The sequence below is a fragment of the Sceloporus occidentalis genome, unplaced genomic scaffold (genome assembly GCF_023333645.1).
Source record: "Sceloporus occidentalis isolate IW3139 unplaced genomic scaffold, rSceOcc1.0.p SCAF_207, whole genome shotgun sequence".
NCBI lineage: Eukaryota > Metazoa > Chordata > Lepidosauria > Squamata > Phrynosomatidae > Sceloporus > Sceloporus occidentalis.
The window spans coordinates 603892-619957 of record NW_028317187.1 but is presented as its reverse complement, the minus strand read 5'-3'; positions in this window follow the sequence as shown (position 1 = coordinate 619957).

The following is a 16066-nucleotide window of genomic DNA, read 5'->3' as shown; positions in this document are numbered from 1 at the left end:
GTAGAAGGGGTTAATATGGGCTTCCGCCATCAGGAGTTAAAGGCCTCTTCTGGCATCAACCAATTTTTGGTATTGTATTTGCACGTGTCTACTAGAAAAACCATGTTATTAATAAAAATGTATTTGATCTGGGATATGTGCTAAGCATGTTTGCATTTTTTTGTTTTGCACTCGATATGAGAGACTACTTGGTAATAATGATCAACAATATAAATAGGATACAGTTTAACATTATTATAGAGTCAGGTTCACCTGGCATGACATCCACACAAGTAGAGCACTATGTGCTAATCCCTGTCCGTGGTCCTGATCTAACATGGTTGATAGGGCTTTCAAAGTATTTATCATTAATCAATAATCCCTCAACAAAGTATACTTGATACACACCATAAGGAAGGGGAAGTTCCCTCTCACTATGAGAAACCTTTTTGTCTCCAAGGGCATAAATCAATAGATTATTGTTAATAGTAGACAAGCCAAATATGTCCAGTTTCTTAATTTATAATAATGTTGTTGTGTGTTGCACCACAAGACATTTTATAGGAAAGAGAAAATCTGTTATCAACTAAACCCACTCTGTAAAAAAAAAAGAAGCTTCAATATAAAGTCAAGTTTTCCATAAAATCGATCACACCTCCTTTGTATATTTATGTTATATTATTAAATTCACTGTCAAGGAACTTTCAAGAACCTCCCAAAACGTGACAGCAAGAGGTGTGCAACTTGGTATGGAATAGAAGAGAAATAATTTGGCTATGCAACCACATTACAGTTGGCAAATAAAACAAAAGGGAAAAAAAAAACAGAAACAAAAAACTTCAGTTATGATTGACTGTAATCCATGAATATGTCATTATTAAAATACATAGAACATCCAAGATCATGTTGCATTTGAAGTATATTCTTTGGAACACTGGGTTCCATTTGAACACAAATGCTTATGTGACATCTCTTTTACTCTTTTGGCCCAAGGAAAGTCTCCATCATCATTTGGACCAAGACACCAGTCATTCAGGTTACTTATAAAACATCCGAGCCTGCCAGCATCCATGAACCATAATGACATGGATCCATGAATTCCCGAATGGCCTCATTTTCTTGTTTCTTCTCCTACCCCGCACATTCCTTGAATTAAAGACCCACAAACTCAACACAAATAAATTCACTAAGCAATTTAAAGAGATAATCCTAGGAGCCCTCACATGCATATGAAGTAGCACCATAGAAAGACATAGATGCTTTCATCAATATCTATCTCAAAAACTTGTAGTTGGAGACACTATAGGTAGAAGATGAATAAAAGAATAAAGACAGAAGTACCATTCAAACAATTCTGTTTGGTGTCCCTTTAATGTTTACTTTTGACAAATCTTATTTAAGCCGTTGGCATAAACTGAGTGCTCCTTTAAAGTTACAATAAACACCTAATAAACCCCTAGGTATTTATGTTTTTTGTGTTTGCCTCTGCATCATTACATTTCAGAGGAATCCTTATTTTTTTTGTTATTTCTTTTGGTTCTGTTTTTCCTTTTCTTGAATGAAATATATATTACAGGGCTGGGATATGTTGTTATGCACCACATGTTTCCACAAGCTTGAGGGGTCTAGGTTTTTTTTTAAATGCCACATAGGTTTGTAAAACAAAAAAAGAAGAAGAGAAAAGTACTAATAGTATATAGTTTTCACAATGGAGCACATGTATATGTTTTTTTTTTTTTCTTTTGTTAGTGGGTTTACTCGTTGCTTCTTTAGTTAAGTAAAGATATAAGAATTTTCTTTTAGGAAAGTCTAAGTCAAGTGGGGATTGCAAACGACCTACAAGTAAGAAAAGTCCTAGTTCCAAGTTAAGAAACCAAGAGAAATCACATACAAAAAAAAGTGTTAAAATAGAAACATAGAATGTGACGGCGCATACGACCCATTCGGCCCATTTTTCCTGCTGTAAAGACTCAGAACGTAATCAGTTGTTGGTCTCTTCTTAGGTGCAGGAGCCATATGCCTATCCCATGCGTGTTTAAATTCGCTCTCTGTAGTATCTGCCATCCTATTCATTGACATATCTGAATATTGGGCAGATGCAAAGACAGAGGCAATGGAAATAAGGAGGAGAAAAGTATTTGGAAAGAAACCAATGGGCTATTTTATTTCTCCAGTGATTATTAAACAATAAATCCAACCCATGGCCTTGAGAAGGCTGTATTGGACCTTTGATGGGTATTGGGAACCGTAGTAGCTGCCCCTTTTATATTGATCTGAAATTCTTTCTCCCACTTTTCTAAAGAGGGTACATTCATATGTCTAAGTGCAATTGTACTAACTGCTTCTATTAAACCCTTTAACAGAGAGACACCATATTCAGTGGCTTATTTACTAAAACGTAAGTTGCAGGTGAATTGTGGCAAGATGAAATATATTGTATTATTGAAACACATATACGTAATGCATTATGAAGAAATTACCCTCATTTGTCCACAGGGCCTACTGTGTCCTTTTCACAAAGAGAAACAGCCAGTCATAGCTCGTTGCCAAACTCAATCCACTGTTTAGTGAATAAACCCCTACAGAGTGAAAACCTGCCAACTCTTTCAAATGTGTTGTGGGCACGGAGGGGCATGGATGAGCGATGAAAAGAACTTGAGCTCCCAACGAAACATTCTTTATCTCTTTCATGGATTGAATTGATCCAATTAATTTATACGCTTGCTTACAGTTTATTTTATCATACAAAACCCAAATAGGCAAGTGAGATTTAAAAACAAACTGGTTACACATACAGAATAAAGGGCAGGAGCAATTGATGGGTAAGTTATTAAGAGAAATGGAACATAAGTACGATGTGATTTGGCAGTACCCATAGTCATTGTGACCGGCATAAGGTAACAGGGCTGATGGGGACAATATGTGTCTCTAATGATACCGATCTCTAGAAGTGCTTGGAAAGGAGTCAAAGCATTTTTGTTGTAGAACTAGAAAACCCAGGACACAAGGGATCACCAGATAGTGTCGCCAGCTGATTAACCCTCATATCTTCCTGTACATGGGATATTATTATTAATATTACTATTATTATTATTATTACTACTATTATTAAAAAAAGAAAGAAACATGTTTTCCTTCTGCTTCATTGCAGTTTCATGACAAGATGTGAATGAGTCTCAGAACAGGCTTGAGACCTGATTAAACAGTGATTGAGAGGAAAGGCTCGTCTTCCTGCTGTCCTCGTCGGTCTGTAAAAAAAGTTTTCTAAGATCTCTAAACAGAGGTCCTTAAAGACTCCATGGGTCTCCTCCACTGCCAGGTTATCTTCGGTAAGGTCATCACTGATGTTCAGGCATTTAAACTCACTTAAAATCTAGTGGCACAAGTACTGGATACATTTCATCTTCATTTGTTCTAGCTATAATAGAGAAATGTGAAATAAAGAGGTTGAATATGTATTTCTTGTATCACAGGTGCAAGAAAAAGATGTTGTAATATTCTTTAAATTTTATTGCTTTAAATTTTGGATCCTTTAAAGCAATTCCATTGTTGTGGTTACCACCAGGTGGCACACGGAACAAATCATTGCAGCTATGTAGCAGACAATCCTCTCTAAATTATTAGAAACATAGACTTTACCAGCAGATTACAACTATTCGGTCAATCTAGTCTGCCCATTTTTCCTTAATCCGTTCTTGATCTTGTATTGGGTTCAGGATATCTTCCTTTCTTCCCTTCTTCCCTTCTTCAACCTCTGATGGGAGGCTTTTTTATTTACCTACCACTTTCTCAGTTAGGTAAAGAATCATGAATAATAGTGGTGTCTGGCCAGTCTATAGGCAGGGTAGGAAAAAAGTTTCTGGACTTTGCATATAGTCCATATATATATATATATTAAATATATAAAATATTATATGTCAAATGCCTGGGTCTCTGTTTCATAAGCTGTTATGTGATATGCGGAAGCCACATCATGTTCCTAAAGTTAAGTTGCTACGTTTGTTAAATTAACACACAGAGCCACTGGATACAATGGGGGTAACCATCTTAGCCAACATAGTAACCGATGGAATGGTTGAATTGCTGGAACATTCCTTTGGGTATTAGACGATAAGACCGTTTAGGATAATTTTCTATACATAACCCCCGAGGTATTCACTACAGCTCCGAATGGTACTATGTGCTGTGAGGTCCTTTCAAGGTCACTTTCTGAATCTAGTCTCAACTTTAGATTGAGTTAAGTTAACTAAACTCTATGTACCAGCAATGCTGTGTTATATGGTTGTATTTCTTCAGTCCACGAAAATCTGGCTTTCTAGCAAATCGTAAAAAAATGCTAAATAAAGTCCATTTCAAAGGTTGCCTTCGGTAAACGTATCATTTAAAAAGTGTACTAAACATAGACTGGAAATGTTTGATTATCAAGGTCATGTAGATCCAATATGAAGTCATACGAACACATGGCTATTACAAGAGAGAATTAACGATGATAACATAAGCTCTATCACATCAGACTTTTAGCCGGTGTCTTTTGTCTTGGTAACATAACCTTTCTGCAAAACAATCAATTATTAAGCGTTCTCCCATAGCAAATGCTTTATTTTCAATGCATCTTCAATTACTGAGCATCCCCTTTGTCATTCAGCGCAGCACAATAAAGAATTAATCTTAAACACATATTCCCAAATCTATTGTGTTGTTTCATGTTTATTTATGTTATGTATCTTAGAATATTAATTGAACAAACAACTGTTCCAAACTGTTCCATCAGATGCACCTGCTTTAAAAAAAATTGGACGGATGTGCTTGAAAAAATGAATGCAGGAAAAAGGATGTCATTTTTTTAGATGAAATAAACCATTTGGTGGTCAAAAATAAATAAAAAAAAATGACAATAAAAAAATTACACTTAAAATGTAAAAATAAATAACACTATAAATAATAACGAATAATAAAATGAAAAAAAAAAGAATTAAAAGTATACTTGGGTTATCAAATTTAAGTATTACTACAATAAGGGTAGAGAAGGTATTAAGCAAAAAGTTATAATTTATACAATGATATATTCACAATTGACAAATGCTTTTTCTTTGGCGTGGAAATGCTTAGATAGTAAAACTCTAACGGAATATTTTAATAAATACAAAATTAATTATATCTATCTATCTATCCATCTATCCATCTACATATGTTTTTTCATTTATGTATTCCTCAGACTATCCGGTTGGCCATTGCCGGTGTATTCACTGACCTTGGTTTCACCCATATTCTAAGTATGGTCAAAAATTCCACTTTCACCCCTTATGCAGAAACAAGTGTTATCATAATCAGTGAGATCACATGCACTATAACATTTACTAAGATAAATCACATGCATCGCGATATCTTCAAGTGGATATTTTTGGATAATTCCCACTGGGTCCCGAATGACCCTCTGGAGCACCGGGCAAATACCCAATGGGCTGCTGGCCAACAGCACTCCATATTTACCCATCTGCTGCTCCAGCTCAATCAGGTGCTTCCGTTATTAGGCTGCAGCTGGCCTTAAAGTGCCGGACACCCCGTCTTCCCCAGTCCGGCCCTGATTCCTACCAAATAACAGTTACCACGCTACATCAGCATTCTCATAGTAATAAAAGTCTTTTCGGTCAGCTCTATTAATGATCTATTCACTATAAACTGAATTTTGGCAGCTAAGTGTTCCATGACATTATTTTGACTAGATGTCAAGGGTTTCCACCATGTACCAAGTAGGGAATCTGAGTGGACTTCACCAGGATTCACAATGACTTCTCTGGGGTGTTCAATTTTTATAAATAAGGGGACAATGTTTTAGCCCTCTAATTGAACTCCCTAACTCTACAGTGCCCCCTCTTGGCCATTATAAATTGTAGGAGGTATGCAGACAAGATGGTATAGGTTAGAAGTTCAGAACTCATTAATAGCAGTAAAATGCATTGAGATTTAATTTCTCATTACAAATATTTCTGGTATATAATATAACAATTCTTATGATGTAAAAAAACAAAATATGTTTAAATTATCCTGGGATCGATGCATGCGCAAATACGTGGGTAAGGATCTATTAATTAACAATATTCACTGAGAAATGTATAGCTTACTTAATTATGGGTCTCTGAGCAATCACACACACGGCAAATGTGTGTCCTTTGGTGTTTGGAAATAAATTGCCTTTTGTCTACAAAGCCATTTCTGGAATTTTCAAAGAGACGCGTAAAATTAATGAGTATTATTCTACCTAGAATATAACGGCTTTTAAATCACTGCGCTGCTCCACTGTCATCCATGACTAACTACTAACTTCCAAATTTATTACAGCACCATAAACGCTTATATGGGTTACAAAAATGCCTCTTTCTTGTACCCTTTTGTTCTACTGTTGTACACGGAATGACATAGCACAATTTTGTTTCTTTACTTTCTGTCGCTGTTCTGATTTAATGTTTATGAGTTCATGAGCTACTGTCGTGGCAATCATTTACCTCCCAGGTGATATATATAATTTGAAACCGAATACAGTTCCATGCTGAATTGAAGAGGGTCAGGTCTTCCGTGTCTAGAGCTAATTTTGTAGAGCAGCGGAACTCCACTCCAGTCTTCAGGGACCGCGAACAGGTCATGAATTGTGTGTATGCTTTTTAACTTAGATGCCTGTCCTCAAACTAGGAAATATCGGTACCTTGGTATCACACTGCTCCCTGATTGACACTATACAGCAAGTGTGCCAAACCGCTGTGCACTTCATTGGTTGATGGCAGAGGAGGCCCCTGCCGGCGACCAATAGAGTTGCTCGTACGGACATTTAAAATCCTGGCGCCAAAGCTGCTGCGTAGTGCATACCGCGTTAACCCCGTATTAACCCTTTTCTACAAAAAAACCCGGCAAAAAACAAAGAAAAAAAACGAAGACGAAAAATGTACACGAATATTCGCCCTAACCGAACACAGGAACGGGAGAATATTCTTGAAATACCAAGATTTCCCCCCCCACAAAGACGGACAGGAAGAGTTGGCGGGCGCCCAAGTCTAGTTCCTACCCCTCCATATGATATTTTTGCTTCCCCTTCACTGGAGTTGATTGAAAGCTGTCTCGTTTGTTAAATATATAAATATATTATCCTTATTTTGTGAGATACAGACACACAAACTAATGTGATCCATCACTTATTTAGCCAAGAATTTTGCTTAATAGAAAAAAAAAATAAACATGTGGATCTTATGGATGATGGGACATTGTATTATGCCCAGGGCCGGCCCGACAATGGAGCCAAGTGGGGCAACCGCTCCAGGCGGCACTTTTGAAGGGGCGGCACTTTGCCGCCCCAAGCCCCTTTTTTTAAAAAAAAAAAAAAGCGAAACAGAGAAAGGGGCGCCGAGTGGTTTTCGCTTATCAAGCTGTCAGTACCCGCTCGGCGCCCCTCTCTCTCTCCTCTGTTCGGTCTTGGTGCCGGCTTGTAATGCTGAGTGCCGGAAGATTTCCTCATAGCCGGCACCGAGACCGAACAGGGAGACTCGCCGCAGGACTGCTGAAAGGTAAGTACAAGGGGGGAGAGGAAGGGTAGATAATGGGGGGGGGCGGCAGGGACGGAGGGAGAGGAAGGGTAGATAAGGAGGGGCGGCATTTTAAAATTCGCCCCAGGCGGCATTTTGCCTTGGACCGGCCCTGATTATGCCCTTAAGTATGCCTCTGTTTTGCCAATTTTCAGGGCAGTGGGTGCCGGATCAGGTAGGAGTCTCAATGCAGGGGCAGGTTCAGGTACAGAACATGGCTGTAGGCAGGTTGATGTGTCCAGTTCAGGGCTGTGCTCTACTTTAGCTTTAGATTTTCTCTTGGGCGCCATCTTTACTTGTTCAGAGAGAGCAGGATAAAAACCAGGCAGAAAACTGGAAGCCCACTGGCAGGGCACATAGCTTGGAAGCCCACTGGCAGGGCACACGGCTCGGAAGCAGCCGGACAGGTAGGTATCATTTAAGTAGCCAAGAGTCATACATAGAAAATAGATCAGCTGCAGAAACACGGTAGGTCAGTATACAGAGCCAGGAACACAATACTGTAGCAGGATGATGCCTGGTTTATATTGAGCCTTAATTGACCAAACGAGAGGCAGGTGTTTCAAGAGCATTAGGGAACAGCATGATCCAAGGAGAGGCAGAAGGAGACCATGATCCAAGATCCACCCGGTAGAGTAGTGGATAAGTGATTTACCCAGATTCTAGAAGGTTGCAGGTTTGAATCCCTGTGGTTCCTGACACTGATATGAAAGGTTAGTTTTGTGATGACTATTTTTTTTTTATGTATATAGCGTTTAGACAGTTTTTTTTGTACTCTTGGATTAAGATTTCAGATATGTGGAAACATGTCAGATGATATTGATAAGAGGTTACAGATGGTAGCATTTAGCAGTCTGCATATAATGAACCCTTAGGGGAGTCTTGGTCTGCGAACCGAGCCAGAGCAGCAATGTCATAATGTTTGAAATATGAGGCAAATTAAATTGTGTTTGCTCTGCGTATGCAGCATTAAGATGTTTGACGTGTGCTCACTAGGTGGCATAATAAATTGCCTTTCCATTTTAATTTCAGGCGTGTATAATTGCCGTACGGTCTTACACAATAATGCTACAGTCTATGCAGCGCCACAGCTTATTTCACCCCTTCCAAGGACCACAAGTGGACTGCGAAGAAATATGCTTCATTCAAGGAATGGAACAGCATACAACATTACCCTCAAAGATATATTCTAGAAATCTTATATTAGAATGTTGTTTCTTCTTTCTAGAAAAAAAGTTACAAAACAAAGAAAGAATTCAGCCCATCCCCAGTGAATATCAATTAAAAAAAACACAATTTAAGGCATACAAATTGGGGATTCCATCACATTATACGGCCATATATTGCTTCACCCGCCACTACGTCAAAGTAGTCTAAGTATACTTTGCTTCCCAAGCGAGCTATTACTAGTGCAAAGAATTTAGGAATGTTTGCTAATAAAGACATATTTGGTGGAACAGCGAACCCTAATTTTTAAATGTTCCTACTATTTGTGTGGGACCTGAAATAAGCATTGAGAATATTTAAAATGAATCTGATTTTAGCCTTCATCTGCTATAGAGCATTACAGTAAAATGATTACTCATTAATTAGTGACTATTAATAATTAATTTTTACTAGATTGTATCACATGCAGAGAGAGGTAAAAAATACCAAGTCAATTAAGAAAGTTTATTAAAAAAAACCACCTTTCTTTCCCCCAACTACCTTTAAATTCCAATATAGTCCATAAGATCCAAGACTACTTATCCTCCTTAGGAGACTGCTCAGAACACGCTAACATGTTGTCATAGTACTGAAATATGACATCATCCACATATGAATGTTACATTATTTCCTTCGGTTTTAAAAGTTTAACTTTTTAATCTTTTTATTTTATTTTTTTGCATAGCTACATCATATAAAAGGAAGAATTTGAAGTTGCATAAAGGATGTCCAAAATAATAATAATAATCTTAAGAAATTACATAAAATTATTTCATTTTTGATGGATTTTTTGCCTGTATTTTTAGGTTAAGACCATGAGGTTTTTTCACTGAGAGTTTACAGTAGAGTTGTGGTTTTTAACTACTTGACTTCACTATACATTATGAAAGTCAGTGAGATTTCATCCAAGTCACCCATTAAATTATACATTATATAGGGGCAGCTCGGCCCTTCTTGCTGGAGAAACCTGCCATTGTTGGCCCTTCATAATCAACAGTGAAGAGAGGGGGTTAAAACTACAACTGCAAATTCTCACATTCATTGAATTCAGTTAACATTTTATTTCATTGCTCTAGAGTCTATAAACTCTACTGGTTCCATGATATATTAAACTTGAGATAGTTCTGCCCTTCTGTATTAGACTACATTTATACGTGTTAATATTATTGGTATGATAATGTTATGCTCTAGATAACCAGAAGACGGCAGAAGACACACACTTTTTTATTGAAGACACATATCAAAATGCCTACCGCATTACAATGTAACACGTGACCTTGTAACCAGTAGAAGAGCAGACAGTCCCAATTTAAAATTGTTCTTACCTCCTTCCGAAATTGTTTCCTCTGCTATGACTATGCCCTAAGTTAGACTTTAGCAATCAACTCCTTGAAACATATGGTAGAAGCTAACAATTAGGCTTGATAGCGTCTACAAAATCAGTAAGTACATTTTTAGCAGACGGCAATACAATACCGGGCTTCTGTTACCACAATAAAACCAATGTCTTACCCATGCCGAATGCCAGGTTTGTTTTCTTTCAATTTGATGGCTCTATTTTGTGCTCGCTGGTTAATTGGTGTTAGTTTAGTCGTGTCTAGTTCTCAAATTAAAATCTTCTAATACATTCCACATGGTGTCGGGAAAAGAATGGTCTTACATAGTCTCAGAGGAGCCTGGTTCTCATTTGTACTTATTAACTGAGCTCTTTAACCCGGCGTGGACAAATTCCCGACAGACTTTTAGTCAATATATGGAATAATGCACAGATCATTCGAAAATAGCAAGGGAAAGGGCAATAGTGATCAATTATGCTCTAGTGTCAAAAAAAAAAAAAAATATTGGGTAAGGCAATAACAAGTATAATAATGCAAAATTATACAAATAATCGTGATCAAAGCAATAAATAAATACAAAAATAATATTTATTAAAATAAAGTCATTAGTTTCAAATTTGACAATTTGCTCAACACCTTAGCTGAGAATAATCATGTAAAAGTAATGTAATTATAATGTTGATTTGATGGATATGTATCGAGTATCAAGTAGACAAATTGGAGATGTAATACATGCGAAGTCTCACGGGGCTGCTTAAACCTCAGTAAAATCATTGCCTTATCATTACATTAACAGTCTTGTCAACAGACACGCAGATTCTTTTAATTCAGTACAGTCCGGCTGGAAGTCTGCAAAGCAGGTATAAATCATAGAAGAGCTTTGAATGCATGGGAATTCAATAAGCTTTAACTGTAGAATTACAGAATTGTAATGGGGTCAACCCCTTCAGCAAAGTGATTGCCACCGACTCTATTAGAAAACATGAAATGCGGTGTATTAAATAAAGGCAAAAGAACAGTGGTAAACAAATCCTTACGCGAACATATATACAGTCCCCATATTTTATCACCATAGACATAAATCTTGATAGCGGAAGGTGATGTTTTACCTTACATATTGATTTGACTCCAAGTGCAAGGATACACAATGCTGCTATATATTGCATTACATTTATTTAAATAGCACCAGCAGATTCTGTATCGCTGTTACAGTAGGAGAAAATATTTAAGGCATAGAGACTGTGTTAACCGTAGAAAAAGAGAGAGCAAATATGGCAAATATCATCACTTTATGGGACTTGATAAGTTAGACTTGAAGCACATAGACAGCCATCTCCATAGACACATGGCGGCAGAATGGGTCGTACTGAAGAGCCACTTTCATAGAATGCCACCTTTGGCACAAGTCCGTTCATGGAATTTCCACCCCTTTTAGATTTGCCCTGGTCCATTATAAATGGTATTATTATAATGTGGAAGTCTGTGACAACAGCTCAACCACAAATCGCTCAACAACGCACACTCACGGAGCGGGGCTGCTGAGTGCTGAACCATGTAAAAAAATTGCTTGTCCTCTTTGGCATCACTCACTATGCTTAAACTGCCTTTTAAAGCAACATCAGCACCAGCACTGTGTGTCAGGAGCTTCATGAAATTAATGAAATGAAGTTCCCATGGCCAAGAAGCTGCACACAAGCTGAAGATCACTGTGTGTGATGCCAAGCCTCGACTGGAGGGATGGAAAGCCCACCGCCTCTGGACTCTGGAGCAGTGGAAAAGTTTTCTCTTGAGTGATGAATCACATTTCTCTATCTGGATGTCTGATTGACAAATCTGGGTTTGGTGGATGTCGAGAGAACGTTACCGACAGGAATGCATAGTGCCAACTGTAAAGTTTGGTGGAGAAGGGACACTAGTCTGTGGCTGTTTTTCAGGATTGTGGGCTCCTACGTTCCAGCGAAGGATAATGTTAATGCTATAGCATATAAATACAATTGTATGACATATATACTGTATGTGCACTGGCCTTGGTGGGGTTCTAGTTCCAAAGAGACTAGACTGGGATTACCACTTTTGTTGATAAGTCAACGTAAAAGAATGCCAAACAAGCTGTGCCAATGTTTACGTGTGACATGGGTTACCCCAGACACAGGCTTGGGATAATTGCTACGCCTCATATTCCAATGTTTCAGGAATGCCTACAACTGGCTGAAGAATCGTCAGAGCTCCGTCCTGCAAGTAGAAGTTCCCAAAGAGAGAAAAGTAATCTCATAATTTTTATGTCCAGTTGTTGGACTCCTTGTAGTGAGCTTACTTATACACAACTGGTTTACATTAAATCATTACTGACCCTTTAATATTTAAAGGGCTTCAGATGCTGCTAGCATAAGCAAATAATAAAGAGTATTGATGATTTATATATGGAACTATCCAGAAAACAACATAAAGGAAAGGGAAAATTACATTGAATTTCTTCATGTCTTTTAAATGGGCAGGGCATCGTTACAAAGCATCTCTAACAGATTTTATGGATCTCTGGCACTCAAAGAGTAAATCTGTATAGGGAAGGAAGCCAGAGATACAAGCAGATTCAGAAAGATTGTGGAATCCTCTAAAGACTAGTGTTCTTTTTGGATTCATTATTTTGATCTCGTGCAGTGAGGGTCTTCAAGTTCTACCGCGAGAAGTATGCCTGAGGGACCTTTATATACTTTTATGTATGCTGCCCTTTTTTTATATACAGTCTTGCAACCTTCTTGGTATTGATAAGAATGAATCAAAGTTAAACCAGTACAGACAGCAACGTATAAAGTCCATTATTTACATTGTTACTGGTCAGCCTTATGATGAGATAATGTAATTGTATGGTGTTACATTAAATGTTTTACATATCGATCATTTTAAGAAAAAAAAATGAAAAGTGGGAAGGAGAGCCTTCTCTTGTGGTAGGTCAAACGATAAAAATTGGTATATCAAATAAATAGTGAAATTATGAATTTTTTAACCCCTTCGCGACCTTTGCCGGTTCAGGACCGTCATAACAAGAAGGTCACTAAATGACCTTTGACGGTCCTGAACCGTCAAAAAATTAAATAAGCTTAGAAAGTGATCAAGGATCACTTTCTTCGCTTAAACGGCCTTGCTGCAATGCCTCGATGTCGAGGCATTCAGCAAGGCCGAGATCGGCATCGGGGGCCATGTCTGGCCCCTCCCCGGGGCGTCAACAGCCGCCATACATTGTATGGCAGCGGACGCCCGTTTTAAAAGCGTTTAGGAGGCGATCAACGATCGCCTCCTAAACTTAAATGGTGTCGCTGGAATGCCTCGATCAGGAGGCATCCAGCGACACCAAACACTTACCTCTGGGTGGGCTGTGGCCGCTCCGGAGAGCGGTCACAGCCGCCGCTGCCGGTGATCTTCGCCATCAAGCAAGATGGCGGCGGCCCGGGAAATAAAACAATAAAGACGAAAAAGTTCGCTAGAGGGTCTCCAGACCCTCTAGAGAACTGGCTCCACTTGCTGGTTGAATACAGGTACTGCATTCAACCATGCAAGTCAATGGAGCCCAGCTTTCTAATCACTATGTGATTAGTAAAATATTCAAAAAAAATAAAAAATGGAAAAAGAAATTTAAAAAAAATGTGCTAACATTTAAAAATAATTATGCAGTGATGTCACTAGATGAACCATCCAGTACCAGCAAAATGTGTAAAAAAAAATATAAAAAAAGTATTAAAAAAATAAAATTTAAAAATAAAGTTTATTATTTTGAGCAAGTGCTAAAATTTCTCAAAAATCTCAACAAAGAGTTAAAATAAAAGCACTTCAAATACCCAAGGGGTGTCTAATATATAAAAAAAATGGCTGATGGGGTAAATTGGAGTGGCTGAGCTCAAAGATAGGGCATAGGTACAGACTGACCAAAATGGAGAAAAAAAGCGCACTTCCCAAATGTGGCATTTTAAATCTGAAACAACCCGACAAACCCATGCATGTCGGGTATCACTGCACTCAGGAGATGTTCCTGAACACACATTGGGGTGTTGTTTGACAGTGGCATATACCAGGACCTGTATATCTATAACTAAAGTACAATTTGTGTGAAAAAAAATAAAAACAATTACTATTACAAAGTTTGACAAAGTGTAGTTGTATAATTGGTGCATGGAAAGGGTTAAAATAACAGCATTTGGAATACCCTGGGGTGTCTAGTTTTCAAAAATATATGGTTTGAATGGGTTAAATTGAGTTAACCGGCTTCAAAGATGTTCCAAAGAGGAGATGGAGGCAGACTGACCAGATTTGTTAAAAAAGATTTGGAAATCATAAAACGCTGCTTGTACTTATTGCCCTATAACTTACAAAAAACAGCAAAAAAACATAAAAACATTGGGTATTTCTAAACTCAGGACAAGTAGTAGAATCTATTTAGCTAGTTTTTTTACTTGCTTTTTTAGGTGAGTAAAAGATTTTTCAAATAAAAGTCATAAAATGTGTTTTTTATTCAATTTTTCACCATGTTTTTTTAATTTTTTTTATAGTAAATAAGATGATACGATCAAAATAATGGTATCTGAAGAAAGCCCATCTTGTCCTGAAAAAAACAATATATAACTTATGTGGGTACACTAAATGGGTGAGGAGAAAATTACAGCTGAACACAAGCACCACAAAAGTGTCAAAACAGCCTCGGTCCCACAGGGTACAAAACGAAAAATGAGCCCGGTCCTTAAGGGGTTAAAAGTCACAACAGGATAGAGATATGGAAACAAAGGGAACAAAGAATGCAGGAGGTCCAGTGCCACCGGTTTTGTATTTCAGCTTTTCCAGTAGATATTATACCGGTGCCCACTTGGAGGAACATATGGTGGAGATTTCTCAGTGTGGTCCATCATGATTTGCTCCACTCATTCCACTAAATAAAACTAGAGTTTATTCATTGAACCAGGAGTTGAATATTTCAGGGTAAACTCTTTGCTAAGCATAATGAAGGCCAATCCAACAAGCTTCTCCTGCAAGAAGGACTGAAATACCCCTTTATCAGAGCTAAATGAGTGAGCTGTCTTTCAAGAAATCTCTCAGCATTATGTTACCCCAGAAAGAAAGAAAGAAAGAAAGAAAGAAAGAAAGAGAAAAAAAGAAAGGGATGAAGAAAAAAAGAGGGAAGAAAGAGAAAGGGAAAGAACGGAGGAAGGAAAGAAGGAAGGAAGGAAGGAAGGACGAGAAAGGAGAGAAGAAAGAACATCAAAAAGACAAGCAATAACATAAGCAAAAATGTAGAATGAGAAATCTCAAACATTAAGAAAAAATAATTTGTCAAAAACTTTCTTTATAACAGATTCTGAAGTTGTTCACAAGTTTGTAATAGAAAAGATTATCGTGCGAGATATGTTCTTCACAGTATAGGATACAACGTCTTTCACACAAGCAGAATGAAGTATTCATATTTTGTGCAATAATGCCATTTATCTTTTGTGCTGGTGGCATTATTTTCCTTTAGAAAATGTAGACAGCATTATCCTTTTACTCTTATTCCAAAGACATGGGGAAGCTTGGTTCTACTATTCATCCTATTTTATTATTATTTATTATTGAAAGTAGACCTGGTCATTTTACCTTAGATAGTGTGAGAGGTGTGTTGTTTAGTACGTGGACAACATACAAGTTATTCTATAACAATGACTTTGTTGGATGAGTTCAAATAAGTCGGAGAACTTTGAAGTGCACCTAGACCTGTACTAGTTAGTGAAAACAAAAACATAATTTTTTTTGCTTCTGGCACAGCAGGCAGTCATGTATTCTGACTTTGTTCTACTAGGCGCAGAGTGGCAGGTCCACGGGGTGGCAAAAAACAGGGGGCAGATTGCTCTCTTGGCCGATCAGGCTTTTTGGTGTGCTTCTGTTCAATGGATTATTGATCTCCACAACCAGCCCTTTTACACGATGGAGGACTATGTTGTGACAACATTACAT